Here is a 10,032-nt window from a genome sequence, read left to right on the forward strand (position 1 = left end):
TTATTTTGAAATTGTACTACGGAAAAGCAGCTCCTGAATTGAGCTATGCAAAATATGCTTGATTCTTTTATGGACACGGTTTCTCTTGAGTTCAAGTAGAAATGGGTCACCTCGTAAAAATCTATTTTTGAAAAGGAATTTTTGACCCAAATTTTAAAGACATTTAATCTCTAATATGGAGATCATGAATATGAAAAAATAAATAAATTTTGAAAATAAAAAATAATTGTTCTATTAAGAAAACATTTGGACCGTTAATTTCAATTGGTTTTAGATGGACCACCTATTTGTATCTATCTTTAAGATGAATGCTGTCTACCTCAGGAACCGCTTCGCATGTACCAATTTTCTTTCTGTAAAATTGTTCCATGTTCAAGTGCAGAAATGCGGTCCCTGTCGCATGTAAGTCTCTCTTAATTGCCTAGGCTATGTTGCAAATTCGATGGGTTTGTTCTTAATAGCCCTACCTTTCTCATTTTTTATCAGTTCAATCATGGTGGAGGCCATCGCACGCACACAAGTATGTATTTGTGCCCCAGTTACGGTCTAGGCTTCTATTCTCATCTAATGCATTAAAAAACCACTAATAATTTCAAAATATGGGTAGGGGCTTGTTATCCCCACTAAATTACCCAAAAAAGAGTATGTATTTGTATGTATACAATATAGAAGAACACCTAAAAACACTCATGAATAACTTCCATTGTGATTATTTAATAATGTTTGAATTTTAATACTTATTTCCTAAATTACATTAACCTCAACTTTTGTGGATTCACAATGGTGAATTTATAACTGCCTGATGGTTTCATGCTTTCGAGGGAGCTTAATGTGCATCTACTCCCTCTGTCAAAGCCAATAGTTTATTTAGGATTCCAAATTTTGGGGATACGACATCTTCAACCCAATGCAACATTGAATAAAAAATAATTTCCAAATTGCATTATCTATGGGCATAAAAAAATAATTCTTCAAGACTGACATAACTTTGAAACGTGAGATATGAGTTTAGAAAACTCACATTTTAATTTTTTTTTCGAATATAATCATCTAGTAAGTTTTAGGTTGTTACCAAAATTTCAGATTGAAAAACTCTTCTCAAGTCAGTCTTCCACCCAATGGAGTAAGTATATTGTATGCTCCTGTGGAGCATAGCAAACACGCTCTTTATGATTTACTAGTCTTGACTATAAACGAGATTGTCTATAAAAAGTTCATTTATTTTTTGTACAAGGAGGTCACAATTATTCTCACTCATTGGATATCAAATTGGATGGCTTAAGGTGAGTCACGAAGTCCGAAAATTTTTTTTTGGAACTTTGTATCTAATCAATGATATTCTTATAACCACCCATTTTAAAATCTAAAGTACAAGAATGATTGTGACCTTTTTGTAGAAAAGATAATTGGTCTCTTTGTAGACATTCCTTAAGCTATATATATGGGCACGGTTTGTATAAGGTGACAATCTTATGTATAAAAGTAAGATTGTGGTGTCCTATACTATCTATTTTTGGTAGATGGTGTAGATTTGGTGTCTTTTATAATACTATTAAAAGGTAGAATGCATTTAAAACGGTATTAAATCTATATTATGTAAATAAAATAAATAATATAGGTTACTACATAAAGGACACAATCTTATATAAACTGTTTTCTATGTATGTTAAAAATGTTTTAATCCAATTCTAAACATAACGTCATATTTAGGGAAAGGCTGCTACTGAAGATGTTTTTGTTGCAGTCGATGAGGTGGTTGATATTTTATGTAAAGACATTCTAAAGTATAAGTTGTGAGATATTTATACCTACATGAATTTAATTTTTTTTTTTTTTGAAATATTGTCCTTTGTGAGAATTATAATTTGCCTTCTAAAACCATAGGCATATCACTACTATGCAGTGATTTAAAAACCGTCGGGTCGGCATAGAATGATCTAGTCTGATCTGGGACTTGGCCACCTATACAGGAAAACGATGAGTCTACAAGGAACCGACAGTTCTGCACAGTAAAACGACGATTTTATATAGTAAAATGGTGATCCAGACCAGTTTTTAGCCGTTTCAATATTCTTTCGCGTATTTTTTTGTCGGTTCATTGTTTTTCCATAAAATAAAACAACGATATGGACTGTGGATTCACGATCCAAAGCAGTTTTTGTGGTACTCAATCCAGATCACCGATCCATTTTTTAAATCACCGCAACTATGTACACTCTCTCTCTCTCTCGCATGGGTGCGCTTAATGCTTGAGTGTGAGTAATTTGCCTTGATTCATGGCCTTTCGGCAACGCAACCCCCATCTTTTGACGATTCAATGGGATTAATTATTATAGCTGTTTTCAAAATAAAGTACTCTTGGTCTTAATTAGTGCTATTAGGATTGGATTGGCTATAAAATTAGTAAAGGTAGGTCTAGTTAGTAAAAAATTGATCTAGTTGAACTGGTTAGACTAAATTTTAAAATATAAAAATATATAATATAGTTTAAAGCTATAAAATACATTACAAAAAAATTGTTTAATTTTGTTTAGACAGTTAACTGGTCTACTAAACTAGCCGATTAGACAGGCCAAAATTAGTAAAACATTGGTTTTAACTTGGTTTTTTTATCAAACATGGTTTTTAATGTGGACAAGACTAACTAAGGCACTAGTTGGCTATCTGACTTGTTGGGTGTCAAGATGGGTGACTCTCAGAAGCCCTTAAGAAAAATAATGTGGATTGGTGATCTGGATAAGTGAATCAGTTGGCCTTAAAAGATTTCAAAACGTGACTAAAATATATTAAAAATCTAATTTTTTATGTTTCTCAAAAGAGGGGTATTCATTATGAATTTTATTATTTTGTTATAAAATTTGTAAACAATGAGAGTATGTTTCATGCATGAGGGTTTGTTGATCATTACATTCATTTTATAGTCAAAATGAATTTTAAATTGCAACATATTGTAATGAAATGAATCTCTCTTACTCAAACTTGTCTTCTCTTTTTTGTTTTTTGTATTTCTATAATCTCTAAGGCCATTTGCGATCATAAATATAGGGGGACTTGTCTACTTATTTCTTATTTATTAAATTAATTATTGATTTCCATTTTATATTTTAATTAAGGTTTTATCTCTACAGAGGTATTATATTTTAAGTTTATCCGTCTAAAGATGTCATCTTTAGTTCCATTTGTACTTAATTTCTCTCTCATTATCTGCTTGAAAATATCGGATTCACCCACTCTAATTAAATCGGGACGGTTCCAATAAATTTATGGGCCTATTCCGCTTCTGGTTCTAACCCAACTACGATGAAAAGAGAGAAAGCTATATGGGCATTTGCTTTAAATTTTTATTCAATGTCGAAATCTCAATGTAGATATCCTAATTTTAGGTTTCAGCCCATGGGTATATCCAAATTCAAAATGGAAAAAATATGGAAAGGGCGACTTAAAATTATTCATGCACCAAGGAGAGAGAGACCGGAGACGTTGTATTTTGATTGATGAATAAAAATAAGTAATTCAGTAAAAACAAGAGAGAGAGATTCACATTGAATATAATATTATCACAACGTAGGCTCATTCACTAATGCATGAGAGGGAGAGAGATATGTATGCACTTCAATTTGACATGGCAAAATTGTTTTCTTGGCTCTTCAATATACGGTGAATGCATGAGAGAGAGTAGGGAGATGCGTTAGAGAGAGGGGAAGAGTAACATGTATGCAAATTGACATGGCAAAATATTTCTAGGCTCATTCACTATATGATGAACACCAGAGAAATAGGGAGAGTAGATAGACAATATTAATACACGAGAGACCATCAATACATAATACATGAGAGACAGTGGGAAGAGTAATGCACTCTCAAATAGGGTTGAGAATTGGCCTGACCCAAATCTAAAATTCAAATTTTGGACTCTATTTGGATCTAAGTATGGACCCAAATTTGGATTCAAAATCTGGATCTAGACCGAAAATTTAGATCCGAATTGAAATTTGGGTAGGATCCGAGTGCAGGTGGATCCGATCTAGATCAGACTTGGATCCAGATCCAGATCCAAATCCAGATCTAACCTGGTTTTTTAAATGGTAAATTTTTATTTTATGTATACTTTTTTTAAAATAATATATATAGAGCAATCTGGATCCAGATATACTATTCGGATCCATATCTGGATCCAAATATCCAGGATCTGATTTGGACTGGGATCCCATTTGAATTCGATATATACTATTTGAATCTGGATCTGGCCAGATCCGGCCCCGATCCAATCCTTTCTCACCCCTACTCTCAAAGGAACAACAGTCTCCTTGCTTTTATTGGAACTAAATCGGGCCGTTGAAAGGTTATGTGGGAGGGCGAGGATATCTATGGTAATGGTCCAACATATGGAGGCTCATGGAGTTTGTGGCGGTTCTCAAGGAGGGGTGGGGCCACTACCATTTCCTCCTCTAATAAAAAATTTCAAATAGAAGTAAAAAAATAAACAAATAGAGTAGAAAATAAAACATGTTGGAATTGGGTGGTCTAGCTGCGAAGGCTCGCTCGTCCAGTTTTAAGACAAAACCAATTGGTTCTGTTAAAAAACTGGTCGGTTCTTTCAAGAATCACTTGTTCCCGATGTATCTAAAAATCCAAGATAACCCTTGAAAATCTATCTTAGATTGGATAATCTGAATCGGCATTTTCTTAAACATCGGATTTTTTATGTAGTTATACCAGTGTGTGAACCACTCGATCCAAATTATATTCTATGGCAAAGTGGCCATGTCGAAATGCTAGAAGTTGTAGCTTTCATGATTTTTTTTTTGGGAAATCATCACAAATATACCTATATTTTAGCTTAATTGGAAAAAAAAAAAAACCCAACTTCCAAAAACCTTGTGAACACCCTTTCTCATTATTTTCGGATTTTTTTGGACCAAAATGACCTTCACGGTAGTCGTATTACTGTGAAGAACATTACGGTAATTTAAATACCGTAATGACTAACAAATTTTATACAGTGATTTATATACTGTAATTCTTAGCACATTTTATACGGTACTTTAATTACCGTAATGACATAATATCCAATTACGGTACTCGAACTACCGTAATACTTTACATAGATTATACGGTATTAAAATAACCGTAATGTTCTCCAGCCTTTTTTTTATCATTTTTTTTCATAAAACCCTATTTTCACGATTTCTTTAGTAGCCTCCTCTCTCTCTCATCCATTTTCTATCATATCATCTATTATTTATCAATCTTTAAACAAGGTCTCTGAGAGCATCAAATATCTACACCAACATTATTTTATAGGTACGTCATCAAAATATTATGTTGTTTTTCTATAGTACTTGATGTAGTTTGATTAAAATATTACATAAATAAGTTTTAGATTTATTTATATTGTTGCATCAATAAATTTTAGACTTATTTAATGGTTGGCCATTAAAATAATGTTTTTCTATAACACTTGATGTAGTTGGGTGGCTTTTATTTATATTATGGCATCTATATTGCAATTTAATGTCCCTCTATAATATAACCTCCTCATTATATATAAGTATTTTGAAATTTCTAATAAGTATTTTATATTTATTTCCATATGAGCATTACGGTAAACAAAAGACCGTAATGCTCAAGAAGTTCCAGTGGACACTAGAGCATTACGGTCTTTTGAGTACCGTAATGACAAAAGACATATTTGCGGTAGTTAGATTACGGAAAGACTCCTTACAACATTACGGTATTCAAAAGACTGTAATGCTCAAGAGTGCACTGGAACTTCTGAGCATCACGGTCGTTTATTTACCATAATGCTCTTACAGCCATTTACGGTAATAAAATTACTATAATACGGTAATCTAATTACCGAAAAGATGTCTTTTGTCATTACGATAAACAAAAGACAGTGATGCTTCAAACCAAATTAATCTAAAACAATTTATTTTAATTTTTATGTGCTTCTGTCTCTCTATAAAATTACAGCACAACTCTATATCTCCCTCTCTAAAATTTCAACATCTTTTTCTCGCTATATATATATATCCAATGCATAAAAAACAAAAAATACATAATGTTGAACAACTTCAAATAAACAAATATTAGAATATACAAACAATACAATCAATCATCACGCGGTAGGTTTGAAACGTGGAATCAAAAAATAAATAGACAACCTCATTTATAAATCTAGAGAAATATTTCTTACCTCAAATATCTAATGAGGGAGAGAGACCCGTGAGAGATTGAGCGCAAAGGTTGAGAGCTCTATAACAATAGAACAAGAACCGTAAAGAAAGAATGGGCTTCGGGTTAGGGTATATAACGAGCGAAAGTATTACGGCATTTCGATTGCCATAGTAAAACTTCAACTCATTACGGTAGAAAGAATGTCGTAAAGAAAATGTTATCTATTACGGTATTTAAAGTACCATAATAACTTTAAGTTATTACGATATTTAAATTATCGTAAAACTTGCATTATGTATTACTGTAAAACGACTAACGTGAAGGTTACTTTCATAAAAAAAAACAAACCCGAAAATGAAGAAAAAGGGTGTAGATGAAGTTTATAAAAGCTGGGTTTTTTTTTTTTTTTTTTTACAATTAATCTTAAATTAAAGTATATTTGTGATAATTACCTTCTTTTTTTTAACTGCAGAAAGCTACATACTAGTATTCAACTAGAGCGAAGAGACTCACGTCAAATCTTATGCGTAATGCAATAAGATCACTTTCTTAAAGGAACCTTGATACACATGAAAATACTATCATGAAAATATTTTCACATGTATGAACTCTCCTGTGTTATTAGGGGCGAGAGTTTTTTCAAACCAATTGTCCCCATCATTTTTTTCACTCAAATTGGCAGTCAATTGGTGTGCAAAAACCTCCACACCTATTCAAATGGACAAATTCTTTCATGTGAAAATACTTCCATTTAACCGGTTGAAATCTTGTACTTAGAGAACCATTGAAGGGGTTAAATGATCTTAATTAAAGGATAGCTATTCTATTTTCATTTCAATCAAATACATCCTAAAAATAAAATAATAATAAAAAATGTATTGCCCATATCCAAGGTTGGGAAGCTCAAACAATTAAGGGTGTTTCTGTAATTTGACTCCTAAGAAGCCACAATCCAATAACTAAACTAACCTTGTTTGCTTACAAATAAGGAACATATTGTTCAAGGTTCCTAATGAGAAACAATTAGTGGTATTTATTTACTGGGTGTAGTTTGCATAAGGTTGCAATCTTAAACAATGGGTGCCTTTGCCAAGGGAAAACTGACAAGGTCCGCCCGGTTACTGCTGCTAATTCCCATGGTAACAAAAATGGGGCTCGCTCAAATTGAGATGCACTTCCAAATTTTGTACTGAGATAAAACTTTGGTGTAAAAAATTCTTAAGATGGTGCGAGAGTCTAGTATTATCTCTAATTATAAAATTTTAAACTCCAAAAAAGGTTCAAATCAAGCAGATTTATAATGAAAATCTTATATATGAACGGTCTAGATAATATGTTGCAAGATGTGTTATTTTTAGAGCTTGAAATCTATTTTTTCTTATATCCATACATCTCGATGTTTAGATGATCAATTAGATGTTTTTTTAACATAATAATAATAAAAAATATAAAATAAAATAAAAAACCTTTTTTAAAAAAGATTTTAAAAGTACACCTTAATTCTACATTTTAAAGTGTCAACAATATATAAGTTTTTTCCTTATTTATTTAACACATGCAAGGCATTTGGCTCCCGAATGACAAAAATATCATGAGGATTTCATTATTACTAATTTTGAATAATTAGTTTTTCATTTGTAATCATGAATGAGCAGAGGAATTTTAATCATTCAGTTCAAACTTCCAAATTACTACAATATCACTGTTTGTTCAAGGCTCCTAATATTTAATAAGGGTAATATTAAATTTTTTAATATATTTGAGGAGGTATCTAAGAGATAAAAAAGAAAAACAGCCCCTGAATGTTAGTTGAGCTTGTTTGATCCCTTTAATGATGTTCTAAGTGGTTTCAATCCATTAAATGATATTTTTCCCATTTTACAACTGAGTATTTTACATCACATTATATTAATCATTTAGGAATATAAATAAGCACATATACTATGCTTATGCAGAAGCATTTATTGTATGTGTACTTTGCAGTAGGGGGATTTTTTTTCAATCTAAATTTTTTTGAACCAGCTAAAAATTATTATATAATTATTTTCAAAGAAAAAGAAATTGTATATTTAAGTTTTATGACATTTAGATTTCATCCTATGAAAATTGAACGGTGTTTATTAAATCTTTAGATATTATTTTTTTATGTGCGTAGAGAGTGCAATTAGGAATTCTTTTTTTATTGAGGTTAGTTTATGACTTGAAAAGGTCATATCCCCAAAATTTAGGGTCACAAAACTAGTCCTATATTTGGTTTTAGGCAAGGGATTAAATGGAAATATATTGCCGTGGGAGCATAAAATCTTTTAGCAATGTAAATAGTATATATTTCAGTAAAGGGAAAAGTTTATATAGAGCCTAAGCTCTAAACAATCAAATTAGAGCCTACCTCAAAATTTTCACTATAAGAGGTTGTTTTGATGATGATATTCAAATTGATCATCTCGACATCAAGATGCACAGACATGAGAAAAAAATGGATTTCAAGTTTTAGAAATAGTGCATCTTGTAACATGTTTCCATATATCTGTTCGATCTACACTATTTTTGAAGCTTTAAATGTTATAATTAAGGATGAAAATATAATTTAATGCTATCACAAAACTTTCCACTATTGAAATCATATTTCTCAACATTATTTGAAGGTGGGCTCTAATTTTGATTGTTTAGAGCTGCGGCTTTATACAAACCAAGCCCTTCAATAAATGGGCTAAATAGAAGAATTTCATATCACGTGGTTGTGCCGTTCAAAACAAAGAAATAAATATATCACGTGGAGAGATTTTATTCGTTGATCATCTATCATGCAACTAAGTTCTTTCTGTATGTATTTAAATATTTGAATTGGATTGGGTTATGACCTTCCATTTTTGTTTTTGGGGTAAGTCACTCGAGAGATGGCCCCTACCCAATTGAGCCTATGACGTAGCGTTGCAAATCGTCATGCACTAACCAATTAAGCCTCGATTCTTTTCTTAACTTCCAAAATATTTCATGATGTATTTAGTCTCCAAGATTCACTTACAAGTGGGTCTCGAGAGTTTTTAATTGATTCAGTTATAGAGGATTGCAATCATAAAGTCGATAAGTCAATATTTGAGTTCAGGTGGGCCTCTTTCTTAGCAATTCCTTTGATTATCTCTTATCGTTAAAGTCCTCAAAAGGTTGGGGTAAGCGGCATTTAGTTGCTGATGGTGATCTTGCGGGTGCACCAAAGCCTGCTTATACATAAAAAGGGGGTTAAGGCGGCGAATCCCATCTTTTTGGGGAAAGCAGCCAATTCACCACCACGTGTCAATCCTTTGGCTTTGGGAAAGGATAATGTGCAATTTTCTAAGCATGATGTTGACAAGGGGGAAAATCTTTTGGATTTGGCAGATTTGGTGGTGGGGAGTCTTTCTCTCTCTCATTGCCCTCATCTAGTTCCATCCAAGGCTGATAAGGAGTGTTGCACCAATCTTCTATTACTAGTGAAGCCATTATTTACGGTGGTTTTGCTCTGGTGGTGTGCTGCTTCAAAAATGAGCTTCCTCCCTTTCCGCCTGACTGCTAAAGAGAAGGCACCATTGCGTTCGGTATTGAGGGAACCCTTTGATCCCTTGGCCTTGGTTCTAATTGATGGTATGCAAGAGGAGCAAAATCATGAGTTTGCTATTGAGGATGAGATTCAGTCAATGTTGCTGATGATTCTTTTGTCCATGAGGGGAATGATTTGCTGTGGTGGAGCTTGGTTGGGATCGACCAATTAATATGGTCCCTCAAGGCGAGCCATTATTTCTCCATTTTGTCAATGAAATTGCAGTTGTAGGTGTTGGACAGATCCAAGAGATAGTTAATATGGCATAGGAGATA

Source organism: Amborella trichopoda, chromosome 4 (assembly GCF_054954075.1).
Source record: "Amborella trichopoda isolate Santa Cruz 75 chromosome 4, AtrichopodaSantaCruz75HAP2 v2.0, whole genome shotgun sequence".
NCBI classification, from domain to species: Eukaryota; Viridiplantae; Streptophyta; class Magnoliopsida; order Amborellales; family Amborellaceae; genus Amborella; species Amborella trichopoda.